The 24,507-nt window shown below is 46.9% G+C and overlaps 1 protein-coding gene across 3 annotated transcripts in view; it reads left to right on the top strand.

The window, feature by feature from the left end:
* The window catches only part of Phc2 (polyhomeotic homolog 2), a 96,012-nt gene that overhangs the window by 12,868 nt on the left and 58,637 nt on the right, over positions 1–24,507 (top strand). Inside the window, exon 1 of one of the 3 annotated variants that reach the window (XM_021637298.2) lies at positions 9,990–10,208. The exons of 1 other annotated variant lie outside the window; for it this stretch is intronic. The gene's annotated coding sequence lies outside the window, so the exon portion shown is untranslated. Of the gene's footprint in view, positions 1–9,989; positions 10,209–20,805; positions 20,915–24,507 lie in introns of those variants that run through there. One more of the 3 variants, XM_060379507.1, reaches the window with a different exon arrangement.

Genomic DNA, 24,507 nt, shown 5'->3' with positions numbered 1-24,507 from the left:
CCTGGTCAAAGGGAGGAGGCAGCCTGGGTTGAGAGCCACAGATTGGAGCGATAAGGGTGTAAGCTCTAAGGAATGCTGGAAGCTACCAGAAGCTGGAAGAGCCTTGGGAAGCAATCCCTCTTAGGTTCCCCCCCCCCCCCCCAGAGAGTGCAGCCCTGCTGATTGCTTTGATTTCAGCCCAATGAAACTAACATTGTCCTCCTGGCCTCCAGAATTTTGAGAAGTTACATTTTGTCACGCCAAGCCACTCAATTTGTAGTGATTCGTTATGGTGGCAGTGGGGACTAACCCAATGAGGACAGTCACTCCCTTCCTTCGTCCTTCGCTTTGAGGGCAAATATACGGAGACAGCTGCCAGCGAGCACGTGGGTAATTTCATATACGTAGTTCTTTTCACAGGCTAAGCTCCGGGTGAGCATTGGCCAGGTTCCCACTGTGTGTGTGTGTGCGTGTGTGTGTGGTTGTAGTGTGTAGTGCGTGTGTGTGCGTGTGTGTGTGTGTGTGTGTGTGCATGTGTGTGTGTGTGTGTGTGCATGTGTGTATGTGTGTGGTTGTAGTGTGTAGTGTGTACACTCACATGCACACACATAGATGTGGAGGCCAGAGGTCAACCTCAGGTGTCATTCAGGAGATATCCATCTTGTTTTTGGAAGGAGGGTCTCTTCCTGTGACCAGGGGCTCACCTCTCCGGCTGGCCAACGAGCCCCAGGGATCTGCGTGTCTCGGACTATGGGATTATAGGCATGTTTTGCGGTGATCAGCTCTGAAACTTGGGCATCGAACCCATAGCCAGAAGGTGGGTGGCCCACACCTTTGATCCCAGCACTTGGGAAGCAGAGGCAGGCAGTTCTCTGTGAGTTCCAGGACAGCCAAGGCTACACAGAGAAACCCTGTCTCCAAAAAAACGAAACAAAACAATGACAACACCCCAGCTCCTCATGATAGCAAGGCTGTACCCCTTTAGTCTTCACAACAGCCGTCCAGCGGGTGCTCTGTTAGCGACTCTGCATGCCAGTGGGAAGACGGAGGCACAGAAAAGCTGACTCCCTTGGCTAACGTCAGGCTGGTGAGCAGTGGCGACTAGACTCCATGCTGCTCAGCACGGGCTGCTGTTCTTGGAGGACAGAGGCAGGGTGACAATGCCTGTGCGATTCCCGTTCTCCAGCCTCTGTGACGTGAGGTTTTGTCTGTACTTGTGCCCCTTATTAAGGATCCTCCACCTTTAATGCCTCCAAAAACATTTTCCGTGGTTTTGGTTTCCGAGGGATTTAGGCATCACAGAACGGGTAGATGGTTGTCCTCTTCTATCTTCTGGATGTATTCATATAAAACTAACTTTTTATCTTTCCTGAATACTTGGTGGAATTCACAAGTAAAGTCATCTTGTCTTTCTGGGAAGGTTTCAAACCAATTAATTCATTTTTTGTTGTGTTGTTTGCTTTTTTTTTTTTTTTTTCAAGACAGTTTCTCTGTGCAGTCCTGGCTGTTCTGGAACTAGCCGTGTAGACAAGGCTGGCCTTGAACTCAAGGATTTGCCTGCCTCTGCCTCCCGAGTGCTGGGATCAAAGGCATGGGCCAATACACAAATTACTTTTAATAGATACAGTGTAGCCAGCATGGCGGCACATACTTTCAAATCCGGGTTACTCTGTACCGTGAGCCAGAGTAAAGAAAGGGGGAGGTAGAACTATTTGGCTGTCTGTTTCTTCATGTGTGAACTCTGATCATTTGTGTTTCCAGGAAGTGGTTCATGGTTTCGGCTCATTGTCCTTTTAACATTTGTGAGATTTCTGTCATCTCTGGGTTTTCTCTTCCCGTCACTCTGGCTAAAAGTTTTCACTTTTACTGCTAATCTCAAAGAACTAACTCTTCATTTCATTGATTTTCCTGCCACTTTTATGCTCTGTTTGTTTATTTTTACCTGTCCTCTTTTTTTTATTCCTTTCTTTATGTTTTTTTCTTCTTAAGACAGCAGCTTTCTGGAACAGGCATTTTAAGTCTATAAAATGTTTAGGAACCACGTATCTGTCTCTCTCATGGGTTTTATATGTAACACTTTTTCACTTCATTACATTCAAAATATTTTCTAATTTTCCCTGTGATTTATTCTTTGACTCATGAATTACTGTAAAGTGCATTGTTTCTCAAATATTAGGGACTTTCCTAATGGCTCCCTCTTACTGACTTTACATGTCATTCCATTGTGTGCTCCTATGGTTTCACTTCTCTTAAGTGTGTTTTTGGTTTTGTTTTTTTTTTTTTTTTTGGGGGGGGGATAGGGTCTCACTATGTATCCCTGGCTGGCCTTGAACTCACAGAGGTCTGGGTGCTGGGGTTAAAGACATGTGCCACAGCCAGCAACATTTTCAATAGTACAGTTATTCTAGAGTTCATTTGTTCAGTATTCATCTGTCTGAAAAGCTCAATTTTACTCTCATTTTAAGAGATAGAATTTGAAGCTGAGTTTTAATTTTTCTCCTCCTCCTCCTCCTCCTCCTCCTGCTTCAGTTTCTCTAAAGCTGCCTATCCAGTGCCTGTTGTGTGGTCATGTATGAAAAGCCTCTGGATCCTATTTTTGCTATGTAATGTGTCCTTTCATTTTCTGAGTGTTCTCAGGATTTTCTTGTCATCTGCTCAGCAGTTTGACTATGCTGTTTCTTGAAGTCATTTTCTTTCCACGTATTCTGTTTAGATGGACTTCTTGGACCTGCGAATCCATGGCTTTCACTGAATTTGGAGAACTTTACTGTTTCTGTTCCCTTCCACCCACGTCTCTCTTCTGGGTCTCATGAATGTTAGATTGCTTGATAGGGCCATTGATGACGGCTTGTCTCTCCTCCGCCTTCTGTCTCTTTCATGCCAGTTCATTCCCGATGCCATGCTTCCTAAGCCGTTTTTACTTCACCCGGTTTACTTTTGTTTGGGGTGTTCTTTCTAGTCCCTGGAAAGAACATGCTCACGTATCGTCTCCCTCATGAGCACTTGGCGTGCAGTTATTAATGGCACTTCCTGAACACATGGGGTGCAATTATTAATGCTGCTTCCTTAGCACATAAGGTGCAGCTATTAATGCTGCTGCCATACCTCGTCTGCCAGCTCTTCTGCTCCTGCTGGAATCTGGAGTCTCTCTCTGGCTTCTTTGTTTGCCTTATCGTTTTCACCGGATAGCAGCCATTGCGAATTCGATATTCCCACTGCTGAATTTTGTTCTAGTCCTTTAATTCATTTTGATGTAGAGCTAGCTACCTGAAGAGAAACTATTCCTGCCCTGTGTAAACAGGGAACTGCCCATCTAATCCTTCCGGGTGGTCTGGGTGGTCTTGCGTGTGTCTGCACATCCATCAGAAGGAAGCCCGACAGTCCAGGGGGGCCTGTGTGCAGAACAGAGTCCCGAGTGCTCTTCCTCTCCACCCTCATCCTATCCTCTCTTCACTCACCTCTCCTTGCAGGCACATCACTCTTTCACTCCCAGATAGCTCAGTCTTCTCCACCCAGGGAGCTCTCTAGACCCCTCCTCACACTGTTCCTGGAACCAGTCCAGGAAGCAGGCTAGTGCTCACTAGGGTTCACTTTGTGTCTTTTTGCTCAGACATCACAGGCATGTGTTGTCTGTCAGCTAATGTCTAAAAAACAGGTTTAGTTGTTTATGAAGAAAGGGTAAGTCACATCCCTCCTCTTCCACCCTCTTGGTAAAAATCTCTAATTTCCAAGAGACCTTATATCTTTTAGATCTAGCATTCACAAGGCCCTGGTTTTGATACCCAGCACCATGCAACACACACACACACACACACACACACACACACACACACACACACACATGCTTCCACTCAAGGAATGGTTTTTGAATAATTCATGATGTATATATTTAGATAACTCTAAATTGAATCTATCAGATGAGATGAGACTGGGGAGATCTGTGCCTTCCAACAGCATCTCTCATATGATGAGAGGCTAAATCACTGGTACAGATCTTCGAGGATTTGGAGGGAGTTCAGCCTTGGCTCAGGCCGACCGACTCTGCTGCCCTGGGGGCCCATGATTGCCAGGAGCTGTGCCCAGCTCCTGTGTGATCACCCCTGAAGCCGCCTCACTCTGTTTAAACTCTGTCTGCATTTTCTGTGTCTTGCTTTTGGCATCTACCCCAGTACCAAACAAGGAGGAAGGTATTTAGGATCCTCGAGATAAAGACCAAAACCAGATGAGCTGGTCACGTCCAATTCCGATTGGGGCAGTTTCCCAGCTGCTGACATCTGACATCAGAACTCGTGTTTTCCACACATTCTTGCTGACCACGTTGAAAATCAGTGAAACTAATTATATCATCTGCAATGGACCAAGTTCTGCGGGGCAATAAATCAACCTCAACTGCTGGTCTCTAGTGTACACGACACATGGTGGAGGCACCTCTGTTTCCATCTTGGCGTAAACTCAGATCTTAGGTACGTAATGAGCCAAGAGGTAGGAGCACTGAACAATGTGTTCAGGAGTTCCATCACCTCTCGCCTCCTCTTACCCTGCAGCACAACCCCTGTCGTCCCATAATTCAGCTGTCAGCAGACCACAACTGGCACGTGAGACTTCTGCTCTGGCAGTGGTGCACTCTGGGGCCACAGGAGGCCTGCCTGGTAGGGCAAGGTTGGATGAATGATGCTTGCTCCTTCCACTGGGAAAATAATCTGAAACTCACAGTTTGCATAAAGTGGATCAAAACAATGATACAACGGTGAGGACAGCACACAACTGCAGATACAGATATGGATAAGGATAGGGACAGAGATAGAGACGATCCCCGTTTAACTCAACACCACACACCACATGCTGGAGCCTTTGCGTCTGAGCTTGTTGCACTGTTAGCCAAGTCTTAGTGTGCTGACAGCTCTGTGTTTTAAACTTAACAGCTTCCAAAGTCAGCATTCACATTTGAGATTGCTATCATGGGATTTAAAAAGAAATCACTTCCTCTTTGCATTTATTTTCTACTGAAAGTTAAAAAAAAATAACAAACAAGGTTTTCTCCTATTAGGAGCTTCTAAAAGGAGAAAAATCTAATTGTCTGCCCAAGTTATTACTTTCTGGCCAGATAACCCAATATTCTCTTTGCACCTTTCAAGCTATTGTATCTTTTTCCTAGACTTGATGCTTCATGGGAATACCTGAAACTCACTGGTCCTTCTTTAGGTCAAAGCAAAGCATAAAGGCATAGTGAAGTCATTCATATACCTTCAGACTGGTGACAAGTCTGGAAAATACCCCTTTCAAGCAGAGAACTGCGTGGTGGGGCCTACACGATCACACATAGATTATTCTATGTCACTGGATCCTTGCCCAGGAGGTGGGGATCTCTCCCACTGTGTGATGAGTGAACAGGGTAAGAGTCGGGCCTGAATCCACCCTTGGGTGTAATCACTCCCTACTCTGCCATTCTCAGGATCCCCACAAATACTGCAGGTCCACTGACTGGCTCCTTCTCACTTGAGGGGGAGCACCATAACACGAGTTCTCTTTCAAGTCAAGGCTATCTTATTGATCTATAAGCTTTTTCTGCTTTTCTCTCTGCATGACTAATAATGTCCGGATTCCTTTCCAGGTGGCAGGAAAGCCACCTCTGGTTTCCCACAAGATGGTTTTGTTTCTGGCCTGATCCATGGCATGGAATGGACCTTCTGGCAGAAGGAAGAGAGCTTGGTACTGGGGTTGCAGATCAGGCTGTGAAGGACATTGACTAACATTTCTGGCTCAGCCCGTGAACTCTTCAGGGGAATTTTCTTCATAGAACATGTAAAAAGACCCAAGAGTCGCAGTCCTGTTAAGCATTTGTGATGTCCCCACTGGTGATAGGTGAATGCCTCAAAGCCCAGCTCCCAAATAGCCTGAGAAACACTGCTTGGTCCCGGGACGGACTGAAATCCCACGTTTGAGCCGCGGTGGTGATTTCCAGCTGGACCCACTACAACCCTTCCCTGGAAGGCTGGGATGAGAAGCATTTTAGAGTATGGCTTTTTAAATTTTGGAATATTTGCTTCTAAATAGTGATACATTCTGGAGACAGGACCCAACTCTACACATAAAGTTTGTGGCTTGTGTATACCTCATGTACAGAGGCTGAATGTAGCTTTGTATGGCGTTTTAAGTGCCGTCTTCATGAAAACAGGTCTCATGATAAAATTTTCCAAAGAGGAGTATTGCCAGTGCTCAAAGTTCTCAGATTTGGGAGATCTTGACATGAAGGATGAGCCATGTACCTTACGGCCACCGTGATTTTACTCCTTTTTACACCGTGATTTTACACCGTGATTTTAAAGAACTTCGGGCTGCAGCTTCTCTCTGTCTGCTGTTGATGGACAGCGTCATGTTCCAAACCTCAGCATTACACAGTGGGTTCAATAAATGCTTGTTAGTTTAGCAATGTTTTGTTACCTCCTGGTTTGTCTTATGAATCTTGAATGTAGCTCCTCCAGAAGTCCATATCTGAAGTCCTTGATGATCACTCCTAAGAAGGCATCAGGGCCAGCCGCCTTTACTTTGGCTTGTGTCTAACTGGGCATTTAGCACCTTGCTTTCAAACCTATAACAGGCTCTCAAATTCCGCCCTCCTTCAGACCTGAGGGTGATGCCCTGCTGTGCCTTTAACACTCAATTCTGTCTTCTGGTACTTAGAGACACACCATGCCAAACTCAAATGTCTGCCATTTATTGGGGAAGGTTGAGGCAGGGTACATATGTCTGACACTGTACTGGGGAGGATGTTTTCAGTGTGCAATATGCAGGCCTGTGTAGTGATCACATCTGTAATTTCCATGACTAGTCAATCAGTTAAGTTTCCTGCTTCTCATAGACAGGAGTTAGGATTCATATCTTGTTTATCTTATTAATCCCCAACAAAATCACAAAATCGTAGACATTGGAGAGGAGACATGATGCTTAGTATTTGCATTTAACACTTAGGTCTTATTTCTTTTTATTCTCCCTTTTTCTGAAAATACTGAGAATTGAACCCAGAGCCCCTCCCCCCCACACACACACAAGGCAAGCACTATATGAGCTACACTCCCTACCCTTCTTTTTACTTTTTCTTTCGAGGCAGAGCTTCATTCTCTTTCTAATAAAAAAATAATTTTACATATTTGTGGGGTACCGTATGATTCAGTACATGTATATATGGGTAATTATCAGTCCAAGGTAACTAGCATTTCCATCTTATCTCTTTGTGTTTGGGGCCTGTGGTGGTGTTAATGGTCCTCATAGGCTTCTACATTTGAATACTTAGTCTCCAGTTGATGTAACTATTTGGGAAGGATCAGGAGGTATGCCCTTCTTGGATAAGATTTGTCTCTTGGGGTGGGGGATGCAGTTTTAAAACACTCACACCACGCCTCCTTCTCTGTCTCTGTCTCTCTCTGTCTGTCTCTGTCTGTCTGTCTGTCTGTCTGTCTGTCTGTCTCTCTCTCTCTCTCTCTCTCTCTCTCCATCCTACTATGGATCAAGATATGAGCTCGCAGCTACTCCTGCTGCCGAGCCTTTGGCCCACCGTCATGGACTCTTACCCTTTGACCCTGTAAGCCCAATTAAATGCTTTCTTTTCTAAGTTGCCTTGATTATGGTGTTTTGTCACAGAAATAGAAAAGTAATTTAAGATAAAGCCTTCAAACTCCTCTTTTCCAGTTGTTCGTAAAATGCAGCATAAGTTGTTGCAAATTATAGTCACAGCTGTTTGCAGAACACTGGAACTTAGCGCCTTCTGGTTGTATTTTAGAATCATTACCCCAATTCTGTCACCTGCTCCCACCCGTCCTAACCTTCAGCACATCTGTTCTACCTTCTTACTTGACAGCAAGTTTTTCAGCTTTTCGTATGGGTGAGAGCACATAGCATGTGTCTTTCTGGCTTATTTCACTTAACACCATGACCTCTGGCTTTGTCTGTTTTGTGGTGGGTGACAAGATTTCACCTATTGTGACTAATGGCATCTCAACTTCTGAGTTATTATGTAAGTATTGGTTAAGAGGAAGTCTCTGGTCAGACTTCTTTAGAGACTTCCGGGACTTGACCTCCGACTTTTCCAATTACTAACTGTAAGTGTAACTTTGGACAAGTTGTTTAACCCCTCTGTGTTAATGAAGTCACTGTGGCTGTAATAGGGTTGGCAAGCTTCTTGTGATTTTCTGTAAACACGATCGTGTTTGCACACGAAAAAAGTTTTTCTTTCCAGTCCCTACACCTTTTTAAAAACCTGCTGTATTGCACCGTATTGCATCGCTAGTGTAACAGTATAATGTTGAACTGAATTGGCGTTCTCAGTCTTAGAGGAAAACAGCCTTTCACACATAAACATGTTAGCTGTCGGTCTTATCACAAGACCTTCTTAAGCTGAGAACATTTTCTTTTGTTTCTGTTTTGCTTAGACTTGTTATGAGACTGGGCATTAAATCTTGCAAATGCCTTTCAGCTTTAGCATTGGTTCTCAACCTTTGGGGGTCAAATGACTCTTTCACGGAGGACACCTAAGACCATAGTGCATATCAGTATTTGCATTATGATTCACAACAGTGGCAAAATTACAGTTATGAAGTAACAATGGAAAATTTTATGGCTGGGGGTCACCACAACACGAGGAACTGTATCAAAGAGTCACCACATCGAGAACCCCTGAGCTGTAGGGATGATCATATGTTCATCTTCTTTATTAATATGATGTATAGTGATTAATTTTTCAAATATTGAGCCACTTCCTGAATATAACAAAAAGAAGTCCTTTCCTATAGACTTGTTGCAGACTAGCAGTGTCTTAAGGTAGTTCAGATTCTCTAGGTTTACCTCTCTAGCTGTCTTAACTATACAGATACTATGTTAAAGAAATACTATATGTTGGGTTAACAATACTATATGTTGGGGTGGAGAAACCAATGATTATATTGAGACTTCCTAACTAGTAGTTTAAATGCATTTTAGTGACATATAAACCAATACCAAGAGAATAAAATTTCGTACTAATCCTCTAGTCATTGACTCGTCCCACCATTCCCAACTTAAAAAACATCTTAAATCTTTTGAAATCTTTCTTTTTAAAGAAATGAAAGTGCTGGGGCCTGGAGAGATGGTTCAGCCACTAAAGTGCTTACCACATTAGCATGAGGACCTGAGTTCAGATCACCAGCATCCAAGTGAAAAAAGCCAGCACAGCAGGAGGCACCTGTAACTCTATCAGTGCGGAGGAGACAGAAGTATTCTGAGAGCTCACCAGCCAACTAGCCTAGCCAATATGCGAGCTCCAGGTTCGGTGAGAGACCTTGCCTCAAAAAATAAAGTGGAGAGTTTAACAGGAAGGACTTTGACCTAGAGAGAGGGAGAGAGAAAGAGAGAGAGAGAGAGAGAGAGAGAGAGGAACTTGTGCATACACTACACACATAAAAGGAAAAAAAAATGAGCATACTGAGCAAGGAGGCTGCTTAGTTCCTGTTGAAATCCAATTCATTCCATACCTGGAGGTCTTTTAGAATAGTGATCACAAGGACAAGAGACGCTCAGGTGAGGAAAGGACCCCACGCTTGGTGCCCTGGTTTGCTGGGTTTACTTTTTCATTGTGACTACGATAGGACATTCTTCTCTTTATGGGGGTGTTTTTGTTTTCTGTCACCCGTCCCTTTTGTTGTAGGACTGCTGTTTTTCAAAGACGGCATTTTAAAGTCAGTTTGACCTGGGTAAGAAGGATCCGGTCCCCCAGACCTACAAATGAAAAGAGTGTGAGGGGCCCATCAGCTGAGTGAGCCTTCCATTAGGGTTGCAGAGCCCTGATCCCTCAGGGCGCAGTTCACGTGCCACCTTCTGTCCAGAGTGGAATCAGGTGAGTGTAGCTGGAGCCACCCTGGAATGTCACTGCTTTGCACATCCCTCTCTGCGCACACACAGCCTACAGGGTCACCCCAAGCAGGCGCCCTCAATCAGCTCTTTTATTGCACTGGCCTTGGCAGCCTCAGAGGCAGCATGGCCTGCCGCATTCTGCTCCAGCTCTCAGCCCATTCTTCAGCATTCCCATGGATGCCTACCCTACACGCTCCTGAGGGTCATTCACAAAGACCCTGCTCTGGGAGAAGTGGCTAAGTCAGCTGAAGAAGATGAGGACTCAAACCAATCAGAGGGGAAGACTCAGGCGTATTGGAAATGACATCAGCGCAGTGAGCCCGGAGGGATTAATACAAATTGAGCGGGTATGTTTTTCCTGGAAATTCCAGCTCATTCCAGGCATTCGTTTTTCTCTGTAATGGAGTGGGGGCAGGTGTTTTTCAGGCCATTCAGCAGCAGAGGCAATTAAGCCTGGTTGCTGAGGGTGTCACAAAGCCACCAAGAAAACAGCAGACCTTCCGGGATATCCTTCACATATGACATGATTATAGTGACTTTTCCCTTTGAGCAACCTTTCAAATTATTTTCATTTAGTTTGGGTGAGAAAAAAATATAAAGATAGGAGGAGAGTATAAAATGGAGATTATTTGGCGGGAAACCATCAGTTTTAGGTATTTGACATCCTACCGTTCTGCAAGCATATTTCTGTTTCTTAGCAAACAATTCAGCTCAATAACTATGCACTATGCGCCTCCTGTGTGTTCGTGGGCAAATCCCTGTTTTTTCGGGGGACCAGAAGCTGTGTGTGGACCTGAGTAGGACTAAGGGTGAAATTACAAGCATATAAACGTGCCCACTAGCCAGCAAGGGGTTAGGGCATTAGATCGGGAAAGAGTAACTCTGAGGGGCTGGTTATTTCTCTATTAGATGTAAAATTAGTTTATTTTTAATAATTCATGTTGGGGTTTTTCTTATTATAAAAATGTTTCCAATTGCAGAAGATTCAAGGGTTAAAAAAAACTTCAGAACTCTAGTGTAATGATATTAGTTTTTAAATCCTTTCAACATTTTATCAGTACAAAAGTAAAATCTTGTTTTGTGCTTCTTTTTATAAGCTGGCTTTGTAACCTTGTTGTGAATATTTTTGTGTAATATCATTCTATCCTATTTTGTAAAAGTACAACCACTTTTCCCCTTCTAATTCCACTAATTCCCTACTGGTAAAATTTAGCATTTTCCCCTTATAATAACTGCCCAGGAACCCGAATATTCGTAAACACTGGTGATTTCTTGAAGGGCCTCCCCTCCCCCCAGTCTGAACCAGCCACCCCGCTGCAGCGCCCTGTGTGGCTTCCCGTGCTGTCTGCCTTCTCACTGCTCCGTGTCAGATGTAAAACACACCGGGAGCCTTCTCCCGCTCATCACTCCGTCCCCAGGGCGCACGGCACATTCTCTATTAATAAGTGTCCATTAACTGAGACACCCTGTCCAGTTATGGAGAGGAAATACAGGAGAAAAGTAAGAACACAATGAAGAAAAGCCATGAAAGACTTAAGGACTATGAAGTGAAAAGAGAGAAGGAATGTGAGGAAATAGGCTCCAAGAGAGAAGAAAATATTCTAATTGTAAGTATTACTGTTATGCTTTGGAAAAACTCTTAATTAAAGGGAAAGGAACTAATTGTATTGAACTCCTTCTGTATTGAACTGCCAGATGTGGGGTTTTGTTATTAGTTTTGTGGCAGTTTTGGTGTTCTGAGGCAAGGCCTCACTCTGTAGGCCTGCCTAGCCTGGAACTTATTCTGCAGACCAGAAGGACTGGCCTTCCCTTCCAAATGCTGAGAGTAAAGGCATGCATCACCAGGCCCTGCTATTTTTTTTTTCTTTTCTTTTTTGAAGCAAGAACTTTAAAAAAAAAATGTTTCTTCTTGTTTTTTCTAATTTAACATCTGACTCCATTCTGAGCCCTACAGCCTTGGCTCCACATTTTCTAAGTCTGTGCTGCTGTGTAGAAGTATAGGCTAATTGTCCTCACTGCGCCCGCCGTGACCCTGCCCTACTTTTCTCCAAAGCGTGTGCTGTCGCCTAGCATCCCTGCTCTGTCCCCCCAACTAGGATGCACGCTCCATAGGAAGAGGCCCCGTTTCGGTCATCACCTCACCCCTCGCTTGCGAGCACTGACTGGCTCAGCGCTTTGTTGAGTGAATGAACAGCAGGGCAGAAGGCGGTGACTGTCACCCCAAGGTGCAGGCATCCTCAGGGTCCGCAGAAGAACGAGCCGCTGTGCAGAAACAGGCAGTGCCAGAAAGAGTGACAAGCCAAGTAACGTAGCGTAGCGTGAGCTGGGCTCACGTGATGAGCCAGCGGAGCGCCTGGGGGAAGAGGGAGCCTCGTGAAGTCACCGATTGTGATGAAGGCCTAGACTAACAGGGGAGCAGCAGAGGGAAGACAAGGGGAAGCTGCGCAGGCCAGTAGCATCCAGGCTCAAGAAGAGCTGTGTGTGACGTGGCTTAAATGGCCTTCAGGCGGGGTGCTCCCAGTTGCACCACACCTCCAACCCTCATCCTGCCACCTTGCCAGACTGTGATGGCCGGACCCACACTGGCCTGCCTGATTCTTCAACCTCGTTCTCTCCCATGCACGGCTCTTGAGGAACATCCTTCCTCCAAACAAAAATGTCACGTCAGCTACTCACCTGTGCAAGTAAGCTGCCGGTGGCCGTGGTGTTGTTTTCCCTTGTTTGCTTTGGTTTGGCTGTTTGAGACAAGATCTTGCAATGTAGTCTGTCTGGCCTAGTGCTCCCTATGGCCCAGGCCAGGAGTAATCCTCCTGCCTCAGTTTCCCTACAGCTGGAATTACAGGTATGCACCATGTACCCAGCCCTGGGTTATACTTTAAATCCGGACCTTGGTTTGTCCTTTAAATCTGGCCGTAGATTTAATCTGGTACATGCTTGAAACCTCGAACCCAGGATGCTTAGGCAGGAGTTCTGAGGTCAGCCTGGGCCTCAGAACAGCAAGGCCCTATCTCCAAAGAATCCTAAACTCTCCCCTAACCCTCCCCCCAAAATGATTCCCTTCTCATTCTCCCTTCATTCTTCAGCTCCCACTCTGTCCCATGCTGAGGGAAGGTTTGAGAAGAACCCACATTTAAAATGTATATGTACCAGCCTCTAACCCACACACAAATAAAATTATTATTTTTACACTACAAAATGATTAATATTGGACTTGAGTATTTTCGACAGTTTCCCTGAGGATTTTACTTGTTTATCATTTTTTTAAATATAGAATACAGTGGGGTGATGACCCACTGATGTGTCTCCAGCAAGGACAGGCACCCTGGAGCAATTTCCTCCAGCCTCCATCCTGCTGGCCAGCAGCGTGTCTTCCATGTCAACATGTGCGATTCCAATTAAGACTGGTGCAGAAGACCCCACTGTGTATGTGTGTGTGAAGATACATGCGTGTGTGCAGGTGTGTATCCAGATGTGTGCATGCGTGTGCACGTGTGTGGTTAGGTAGATATGTGCATACAGATGTATTTATGAAGATGTATGTGGGTGTGTGTATGTGTACAGATGTGTGTGTGTGCAGATGGATGCAGGTGTGTGTGTGTGTGTACAGATGTGTGCATGTGTGTATGCAGGTATGTGCTTAGCCTAACAGCCCTGTCTGTCTTGGAACGCTGCTTCGCCACCTGCTAAGAGACTTCAGGCAAGTCTGTTCATCTCAGTGTGTCTCATCTTCTTCATTTCCAAAGCGGACAGAGTAACAGAACCGCCGTGAGCATGAGATAGTTTGTGGAAGCCTCGGAGCCTTCTTGCTACCTAGTAAGCGCTCAGCAGCATCCTATGCTGTCCCTCCCCCCCACACTGCTGTTAGCGCTTGGCTTGTTTCCAAGCTTTTGCTGGGCTAGACATGTTGTGGTGAGCATCCCTGGACATGCATGCTAGAATATTTTGTGCAGCCGGCGGATGACTCCGCAGGCAAAGCTCCCACTGCCCAAGCATGAGACCTGAGTTCTGCCTACAAGCCATGTCGTGCTGTGACAGTAACGTGGATCTGCAACCCAGCACCGACAGCGAGGTGCGAGGCAGAGACGGGGACTCCCCAGAAGCTCGTGGGCCCGCCAGCCTGGCGACACAGCAACAAACAACAAAAATACCCCGTCTCAAGCAAGGTGGAAGCCAAGCGAAGCCACGGTGCGCTCTGAGCTCCACAAACTGACCATGATGTTCTTATGCCCCCAACATATACATACATGCACAGTATATATGCACACGTATACGCATATTGTACATACACACATATGTACACACATGCAAATGAGCGCGCGCACACACACACACAGTTTCCTGTGTTCCATATCATTTAATTCCTGAAAAGGAGGTTCTTAGGTCAAAGGTCATGTGCCTACAAATGCTAGTTACTATCAATTTCTCTCTTTAAAACTGGAATTCCAAATTACACTTCTTACCAGGAGTTCAAGGGGCATATTACCTACCTCACCTCAGCCCTAGCTACCAGTACGTTTCTAAAGATTTGCCACACTTGGCTATTTCAATTTGTTTTCTTTAAATATGGGTAAGGTTAATGCTTCTAGAGATGGCATTTATATTTTCACAAACAATGATACACTCCCATTCATATCCCTTCCTATTTTCCTGCTAAATCATATATATATATTTTTTTCTTTTTTTTTCTTTTTTTTTTTTTTCCTGAGTTCCCCGTGTCTTAAAAATAAGAAAACTGACATCAGATTTCAGGAACGTAGTTACTGTGAAAGTCAGACATGGCTGAGTTAGTTACACACACTTACATTATGTGGTAAATAGTTTGCCGCTTCCACTCTTTTCTGTCTCGGTGTGTCTGGAACAGTCCCACCAGTCCCCTCTCTCTGCCTCTGCTGCTTTGGTCCTTCCTTTTCCCTGCTCCTTCCTTCCGACCAGCTGCTCAGCCAGACTCTGGCTGCCGAGACAGCCTCCCTCCAGAAGGCTCCAGGGTGTCTGAAGACATACAGCGCCCCTGTAGCACCCGGAAAACAAGCACGCTTGAGCAGATCTCAGCTCCGTACGCGTGTGCAAACCACGATGCTCCGGCCTGGGACAGAGAACGGAACAGCTTCCCCTGCTTGTGGGGCTGCCATCGGGAAATCTTAGAACCGGGAACAGAGCTTTCTGGCGCCCCATCACTTGCTCCTGGGAATCTTCCCAAATGGGGACAGCAAGGATGAGAGTGTGGCTGGACTGCGGGGCTCATGAGCTCAGTGTCTGAAATAAGCCGCATGCCCTTGGGGAGGGTCCGCTGTGTTGTGGTCCAGACACCACACACACACACACACACACACACACACACACATGCACACACACACGCACACACACCTGCTTCATTCTCCCACGCCTCCTCAAGGGAGTCGGTTTCCTCTGAGGTCGTTCTCTAGGTCACCCTAGGCATCATACTGCTCTGCTGTACTCATCTCTGCCTGACTGTGGTACGGTTGCTCATAGTTTTGCCTTGTGCATCTGTACCTCCTTCATTCTTAGAATATAGTTGGAGTCACTGAAAGTAGAAACTGGCTTTTTTTTTCCTATCACCCGAGCAGCTTGAAGTGAGGCTGGCGAGATCCACTGGATTTGCCCCCGAAACACTTCCTGGTCAATGCATGGGTTCGAGCTCTTCCAACCAGCTGTCCGCACTGTTCGGACGCAGTCCCGGGAATCTGATATCTGTCTGTGTGCCACTAGGTCTGGAAAAAACGCTGGATCGGCCCGGAAGCTTCCGAGAGTGCCACCACCCCGTGGGGCAGCAGGTATCCAGACACCAGGGCCGTGCAGGCAGATCTTTGTTGCTACTGTCTGAGCGAGCCGTTGTCCAGATAAAGGGAGAGTGCTCTTCAAAAAAGTGTGTCTGTGACTCGTGTTCTAGGAAAAGAGTACTGTGTCTGCTGTGTCAGCCCAAACACTATTTTAAAACCTTAGGCAACTTAGAAAATAAAGAAAAACAGAAGGAAATAAGAATTCTGAAGTAACCCTGTTGCCCAAAGCAGCTTTTCTTAACGTTTAGAACAGGTCGCCTTGGCTGGGCTGTGTGTGAAGGGCTACACGCGGAGTGGGGTTGTGTTGTTTGGCACTACTTGTAGCAGCCTTGATGTTCTGTTTATACTGGTTGTTTTGATTCCTTGGCAGGAGGGGAGGCAGGGATGGGAAGCTGTGTGTGTGTGTGTGCATGTGTGTGTGCGCGTGCGTGTGTGTTTTCCTGTGGGGTGCACATGTATGTGAGGGTAAGTGTCCTTGGGTATGCATGCTTCTCTCTGTGTGTGTATGTGTGTGTGTTCCTGTGGAGTGCCCACATGTGTGAGGCAGGATGAGTATGAAGGGACTGGGGATTGAACTCGGGTCCTCACCCTTGCACAGCGAGCACTCTACCAGCTGAGCTGTCTCCCAGCCCTTGGTGTAAAGCTCAACCCTCCCTCTCACTGTGAACTCACAGAGGGGAGGTGGGACATAAGTACTACTTACTTTTTATGTCACTGAACGCTTTTCCAAGTATTTCACCCCCTGTCCCTGTTTCCCTGCTGAGCAGCACCCGGGTCTGTCTCTGTACCCCACACTGGGTATCCCCAGATTCCTGTGTGGGCTCTAGGTCCCTGGTGTTGTTTCCTGCTGGTGTTAATGGTCTGGGGAACTCTGTTGAGTGGCAGGCCCCATGCTAAATACTGCAGATACATCCAGTCTCAAACTTTACAGTGACGCAGTGAGCTAGACACTTGCACCCCTGTTCTGCAAATGAGGAAACTGAGGCTCAGAGAAGCTGACTGCTCAGGAGCACCCAGCTGGTAAGAGGCCAGGCAGATGTTCCACATCTGTCCTGACCTCCTGACTCCATACTTGTGTAAATGCTAGAGCAGAGCGCTGCCCTAGAGCAGAGGCCAGCCTTGGAGGCCAGTTCCATGAGGATGCCTCAGCCGGGGCTCATGGAGGGGATACTGTGTCCATCAGGAGAGAAAGCCTTCCTGGGCTCCAAGGCTGGATCATTCTGCAGGAGTGATCCTCTCTCTCCACGGGAGGCTTCCTGGCTGTGAACAGCAGCACTTGGTGTCAGAGGGAGGCCACCGGCCTTAACAGGCCACATCTATTTTCATTTACCTTCTGAAAGAAGATTAAGGAGAAAATTCAATTTTGCCTAATGCCTGCCCCCCAAATGGCTAATTTATATGCTAATTAGTGAGATAGGGATCGATGAAACTGGTAATCAATATGATATCCCAGGCACCAGTAATGAAACTCATTTGGGGATGCACTGCTAGTGGAAATGAAGCAATTACGCAGAATAAATGGGGCAGCTCAGGGAGCAGGGGCTCCGCATTGCACTTGGCTGCGTTACTTCCCCTCTCACACCTCCCCTCGTTCTTTCCCACCCCAGGAGAACCACCATCCACTCAGGCTCTTCATGGCGCTCCCTATGCGCTTCTTCCTCTCTAAGGACTGGCCCTGTGGCCCTGGGGGAGGGGAATAGACCCTCAGGGGAGGGGTGGACAGCTGTAGGGAATGACCGTGTCAGAAAACCAGAGGCAGGGGGATGGCTAGATGGAGCTCCCTGCAACATACAGTCAGGGCTGTCATACCTGCTGAGTTCGGATACTTTTTTTTTAAATTCAGAGGTGTATTAAGCGCATCACCCAGATGCCTCGTACTGTCTCAATTTCAAGTGTGTCAGCTCCCAAGGCCACGTGTCAAATGATACGTCCTGAAGAAGTTCAGAGCGAAGCAGGCCATGGTTTCCAAAAGACGTATGTAGTCGAAAGGCTTGTGCACTGGATATTACACACGTCCTATCTAAATCCTACAACTAACAGCTTAGCAGATTATCCTCATTACACCACTATCAAATTATCCATCCTTCTCTCCATTCATCATTATCCCCTTTTAAGAACCTATTTCAGCTGGGTGGTGGTGGTGCCCGCCTTTAAACCCAGCACTCTGGGAGGCAGAGGAGGGCAGATCTCTGTGAGTTTAAGGCGGGGCAGCCTGGTCTACACAAGAAACACTGTCTCAGGAAAGGAAAACAAAACAACAACAACAGCAAATATGCATTTCAGACTAAGTTGCAGAACTCTGTGCACTTCGTCTCTAACAGTTCAGCAGAGCTCAGTATCTGTTCGTTCTTTCCTTTTGAGGGAAGATTTACATGTAATGAAATACACCAATCTGAAGAGCATCATTTTCTAGGCCTGACAGGTACCTCCACGGAGTGACGCTGACCCGTCAGTATCCCTCCAGACCTCCTGCCCTCCTGTTGTTTGCAGGAGCCGCCACTGTTCTCTCTTTTTTTCACCATAGAAACTCATACAAGTGAAAAATCTTTTCTTCATGTTGGCACATTGAAAATCCTCTCAAAACTATGCTTTCCTGTGGTCGCCCTGTTGCTACGGAGCATCAGAAGTTAGTTCTCCTGTGTTTTGTACCATTTAGCAGTCCTAACAGAACCCTTAACATATGTGTACTCTCTCATTTCTTATAGTATTTACAGATAGCAACTATATTACCTTTGTGTGTGCACACATGTGAACCACCATGGGTTCTGGGAACTGACCTTGGGTGCTCTGGAAGAGCAGTACATACTCTCAACCGCTGAGCCATCTTTCCAGCCTCCATTATAATGTCCCTGAGAGTCTCTCGTGTTGAGTAACCAATAGTCTGTTTATTGATGGGTTGCATTCCCTTGCGTGACTATACCACAAGACTGTAGTTGTTATCAACGATGCCGTTGTGAACACAATTGTCCACGACTTCGCATAAAAACCTGTTTTTATTTTGCTTAAGTAAATTTCTAGGATGGAATTTTGTGGCCAATGGGATCATTCTGAGAGTTTAAATTTTGTAGAAATTCCATGGACAGTAGAACCATGGTTGTGGAGGCTAGAAAGGGCGTGGGGAGAAGCCAGTAGTCGTGGTAAATACGGGTGGAAGGAAAGGCTACATTTCAATGTCCCCACAGCATGCTAGAGCAACCAGAGTTAACAGTGGTTTACTGTGTTCCAAAGTACTGCAGAGAGAATTTGTTTTAATTTTTTGTCTTATTTATTTTCTATTTATAAGTGTTCTGCCTGCATGTATGTCTTCACACCAGAAGAGGGCACCTGATCGCATTACTGATGGTTGTGAGCCACCATGTGGTGGCTGGGAATTGAACTCAGCACCTTTGGAAGAACAGCCAGTGCTCCTAACCTCGGAGCCATCTCTCCAGCCCTCACAGAGAGAATTTTGAGTATAAGAAATAGTAAATATTTGAGGTTCTACTAGTCACCTTGATTTGACCTGTATCAGAAGTTTGCACTATACCCCATAAATATATGTAACTATTACATGTCAATCACAGTTTTAAATATTGAAAGAAATCTGTTTTCCAAAGTGACCTGTTCTATACCTAAGAGGCTTTTTAAGAATTAGTGCCCTTCAGGACTCAGGAGGCATCTCAGTGGGCAAAGTGCCTTCTGTGCAAGTGTGAGGACCTGAGTTCAGATCCCGGCACCCTCATAAAAAGCCTGGTATGGTGTGCATCTGTAAGCCAGTGTTGGGGAACCAGGCGGCAAAGGCAACCCATTGGCTAGCTAGCCTAGTCAAATGGATAAGTTCTGAGTTCAATGGGAAACCTTGCCTCAGAATCTGAGTGAGAAGCAGTAAAGAAAAAAGGTTGAAAAGGGTGCATTCACACACACACACACACACACACACACACACACACACGCACACATGGGGGGGTGTTGCTGCCCCTCCCTGGAATTTTTTTTTTAAGATTTATCTTATTTTTATTTTATGAGTGTTTTGCCTGCATGTATATAAGGGCGCTATGTGCCTGTTGCCAGAAGAGGGCGCCAGATTCCCTGGACCTAGAGTTAACTGCTGCCATGTAGGTGCTGGGAGTCAAACCTGGGCACTCTTAACCGCTGAGCCAACTCTCCAGCCCCTCAACAACAACAACAAAATCCTCGTGAGTTAATTGGTGGTGGGAAGGGGCCGGGCATCCAGGCCTAGGCAGCTCTGACACGTTCACCTATGGATTGCCGTGCTGACAGTCACTGCAGGCTGGGCTGCTGATTCACGTGAAACACCTTCACCTGCCATCCAGTTGTTTCTATTTTTAGTGATTTTTTTTTTTTCACTTTGAAAACTAGCTTTCTGTTGCTGTTTCCCTTTTTTATCTCTTGCTTTAGAAGGTCTCGGGCGTATTTTAGAGTTACTGGGAACCGCAGTGCAGATGTACATGAAGAGACCTGCCTGCTAGTCTCGCCTTCTGACTCTTGGCCTGGGTCACTTGAGCAAGTCACTCGTGGAATTCCTTACTACTGTGGGCTTCAGGGTTCTGAGGACAAAAATATCTGACTTGGAATTTTCTGGAATTTAAAGAGTAGGGAAAAGATGGTTTTCCATCAGTGAACAAAGGTGGGTTCTTTGCCTCCAACATCTGGCCGTGGTGGTGAGGCCGTGGACATGCAGTGGTTGGGGGCTACAGCAGCCTCTTGGCAAATAGCAGGAGACTGCTCTGCCTTGCTGGGAAGCAAGCAAGGGCCGCAGGGGTCAGTGCGCTCTGGAGCAGACCATCAGCTTCTAGATCCGGGCCCCGGATGGCTGCTGCTGAGACACTGTCCCAAGTTTTTGGCCCCATGAGCGTCTCTGCAGAACTATGTTCTCTGTACCAGGCAGGGGGTAAGGGCTGAAAGCAGATGGCCCGCCCTCTCCTGCGTGCGCCTGGCTCCAGCTCTTCCCGCTTTGGGTTGGTTGTGTTCTGTAATGTGTCCCCCGAGAAGACAGACCAAGCAGCCTGTGTTACCCTGCAATTTCTCCAAACTATTTGCATGAAATACTGCAGACAAAAAGCCCGGCCCCTGATTGGCTGTCGCTAGGTAACAACATAATCATCAGGAAATTAGGCTGTCCTCCCCCCCCCCAATCCAGAGTCTATGTGCGATTGCAGCCTTGTGCAGGAAGAGAGGGAGTGGAACAAAGAGAGATAGATAAATGGGATGGTCTTGAAGGCGGGGACACCACAGCCACAAACCTGCACCCCACGGTAGGACAATCTGCTTCGGGTTGGGCTCTTTATGCCAGTATTGGTTTATTTCCCTTTTTTTATCCCCTCTTTTTAAATTTTTGGTTTTATTCTTCTGTAAGAACGGCGAAGCCGGCAGGGCCCTGCAGACAGCAGCGACAGGAGCTGTGGGAGCAACTTTGACGTCTGCGGTGATTGATAGGTGCAGAAGGTGGTGTCTCACATGTGGGTGACCCAGGATGAGCCGGGGAATGGGTCTGGAGAATGTGTCTAGAAAGGAGGGATCCGTGCGCGCGCCTTTAGAGTGTCTGCAAAGAACAGAACGTTGGAGAGCGCATGTGGCTGAGGCGTGCGGCGGGGGAAACAAGCGCGCTCTGGAATGTGCAGGGAAGGCCCTCCAGCTCAAGTTTGGAGCCGGCTCTTTAACTCCACCCCCGGCAGGCACTGCTTAGATTGTTCAGCCAAGCAGTCCTCAGCCTGCCCCTCTGCCTGGTTAGGCTTTGCAGGTGGATAAGAGCGGTGTGTGTGTGTGGTGTGTGTGTGTGTGTGTTTGCGTGTGTGTGTGTAAGCGTGCATGTGCACATAACGGAAGCACCTAGTATGTCTTCAAGATTGTGTCCAAGCATAACAGTGGGTAGAGCCTGGCAAGGCTATGGCTGCTTCCACTGTTTGATGGTCAACCATGAAGACCCGTGGCGCCTTCCTTTCCCCTCACGGTAGCCCCAGGTGGCTTTCCCACCTCCCTGGCCTTGTCCTCCTTTTCTGTTCCCCAGCAAAGGCCCTGCCCTTCCACTAGACCCTCTGGGGCCTTGCTGCATACCTCATTGGCTTGCTACGACCCCAGGAGAGCTAATTGCCTTTTGCCATTCACTGTCTACCAGATTAATGATTTTGTGGATGTGTGGATGCCCACAGCGTCCTCAGAGATAACTCTGTGTACTCTCTTTCCTTCCCCCCCGCCCCACTTCTCTCTGAGCACCACATCTGATATATATATATATATATACACACACACACACACACACCCTTTAGAATGTAAATGCTAAACTGCAAGCACTGCCTGATCAAAGGCTACAATCCCAGGCATATTGCATAGGGACTGTTTAGTGGGCGTGGTTTAAGATATGCAAATTCCTGTGAAGCCAGACTGGATGAGAGCCAACAACCCAGATGCTGAAGGAAAGAGCCTTTCAGACACACACACCCCCAAAGGCTTGCCCAAGGAGACTCATAGCCTGCCTGGGAGGGAAGAGCCATCCTTAACTGCAGGGCTCAAAGCCCCTCTCTGGTGTCCCGAAACGCGTCTTCCGGTGACTCCCCGTACCTCTCTGGTCTCAGTTCTTCATCCCAGCTTGCTCATGCAGTCTGTCTTGCCCCCTGGATGGCCACATCACACACAACTCAGGGGGCGGGACTGGGCAGTGTTTGAACTCTCTGGTTGATGCTGATGCATGCTCAAATCTCCGAGACCCGCTGCAGAGCAGGAAGTTTGCGTTTTCAGGTAGCTCCTAGGTGACGGTGCCCATCCAGCAAATCTCGGCTCTAAACTAACGGGGTGATGTGTGACAGCCTGACCTCCGCCTAAAATGATCCTCCTGGCTCCAAAGTCCGCCTGAAAGACCCCCCCAAAAAAACAAAACTTGATCTGATTGGATCAAAAGTTGCCTTACGAAGCTTGTGGAAAGCCTTCGGCTGAGTAACAGAACTTACAACTTTTAAATGGAAGACGGGCCGAAAGAGAGTATTCAATACAGACTGCCCGTGGCCCCGAAAAGCTTACTAGCTTACGCAGTACTGGCCCTTTGTAGGAAAAACAAAACAACAACAATGAAAAAAGGCACGTCACCTTTTCTAACCCCGTTGCATTTACAGATTCATCTGGTCTCACACCTTACATGTTAATTTCCTCAAGAGCAGAGCCAGTCACTTCTGCTTCCCATCCAGTGCCAAGCATCTAACAAGTATTCACAAATGAGGAAACGATGAATGAGTTAGCGGTGTGAGAGAGCTGGCTGGCTGGTTGGTGAAACCAGCTCTCCTGCTTGGCTGCCCCACCCATGTGATGGGGACGGTGATTTCCTCCTAAGTGGGAGCCAGGCATCGGGAAGGTCATACTAACAGAACTTCGTCTTTTCTTCATTAAGTAAAGCCAGTTAGGGCTTGCCCCACACCTTAGAGAACAGACAGACAGCATTAGCCTTTAAGGCATTCCTATATAGCAGAGCTATAAAGTATAGACACTTACAGCATGTTCAAGTGGATTCCTGGTGTCCAGAAAAAAAAAAATATCTTGGAGGAGTCATATAACACCAATGTTGGAAGACACTGCCCTGTGAACTACACCTGCCTGGGCTGCCCAGCTCTGCTCCATAGTCTCACAGGGAGCTGCCCCTTCTACTTCCTAACCCTCCAGGCTCTCTTCCTTTGCATCCTGGAGACCTCAAAACTAAGTACTTGTCAAAACTAGCTACTTGCGATTTTTAAATATGAAAAAAAAATAGGGTAGAGTTATAGTTGACAGGTAAGGGTGAAATATTGATCCTACCAGTTTGGATTTACTCTTCTGCAGAAAACAGGGGGCGCTTAGGGGTACAGGAAACTGGAGAGAAACTGATTATCTGGGTAAAGTCAGCAGATATGCTAAGAGAAGAAAGGCTGGTGGGTCACAGTAGGACACAGCTTACTGGGCATGTAAGAATGTTAACTGCAGTTAAAGGCTGCTATTTGGGACAACTGAGGGTGAAGAGGCCTGACAGCTGGACCTTCAGATTCTGAAATATTTATTTTCTTAATTTTTAAAAAGTTGCTTTGCAAAAAACCTATGTCTATATTTGGGATTTTGTGTGTCATTTATGTATGTTTGTGTACTTTGTGTATGCCTAATTCCCACAGAGGCCAGAAGAGGTTGGAACTGGAGTTAGAGACAGCTGTGAGCTGCTGTGTGGGTGCTGGGAACAGAACCCGGGTCCTCTGGGAGAACAAGCAGTGCTTGTAATCACTGAGCCATCTCTCCAGCACACACACACCCTCCTTTTTAATTTTTGAAATGGGATCCCGTGTATTACATGTTGGCAATAAACTCTCTCTATCCAAGTCAGTTTCTGTGGCTCTGGGATGGAACCCAGGCCTTTCTGCGTGTGTTAGGCAAACACTGAGCCACATTCTCTGCCCTCTGGGTTGCTTTGTGATTCCAGGGCTGAGATCAACCGGGATGAGACACTGCCAGGGCAACCCTGAGCAGGAGAAAGCCCCTTGAGAGAGCTGAGGCTGAGCCAGAGTGGAAGAGGCTGGAAGGAGAGGGTGGGGGGCGGAAGCCCAGATTTCCAGCTGTTCCCCTGTGGGTAGTGTAATACCCTTGAGAGCTGATAACCCAAGCCCTGCAGGAGGAGTTGCCCTGCGGAGGGCACCCACGGAGCAGCCTCCCTCTGGACATGTAAGGTAGAGCAGGCGTGGAGGTGGGGTTGGAAACAGAACTGAATGGCTAGCTTCTAATCTCCCACTTCTCTCTCTTCTCAGCCCACGTATGTTCATGAGATCATGTGTGACACAGTATAACATACACACACACACACACACACACACACACACACGCACACATGCACACACGCGTGCAC

This window comes from Meriones unguiculatus, chromosome 3 (genome assembly GCF_030254825.1).
Source record: "Meriones unguiculatus strain TT.TT164.6M chromosome 3, Bangor_MerUng_6.1, whole genome shotgun sequence".
NCBI lineage: Eukaryota > Metazoa > Chordata > Mammalia > Rodentia > Muridae > Meriones > Meriones unguiculatus.
This window is presented reverse-complemented; position numbering and strand designations above follow the sequence as displayed.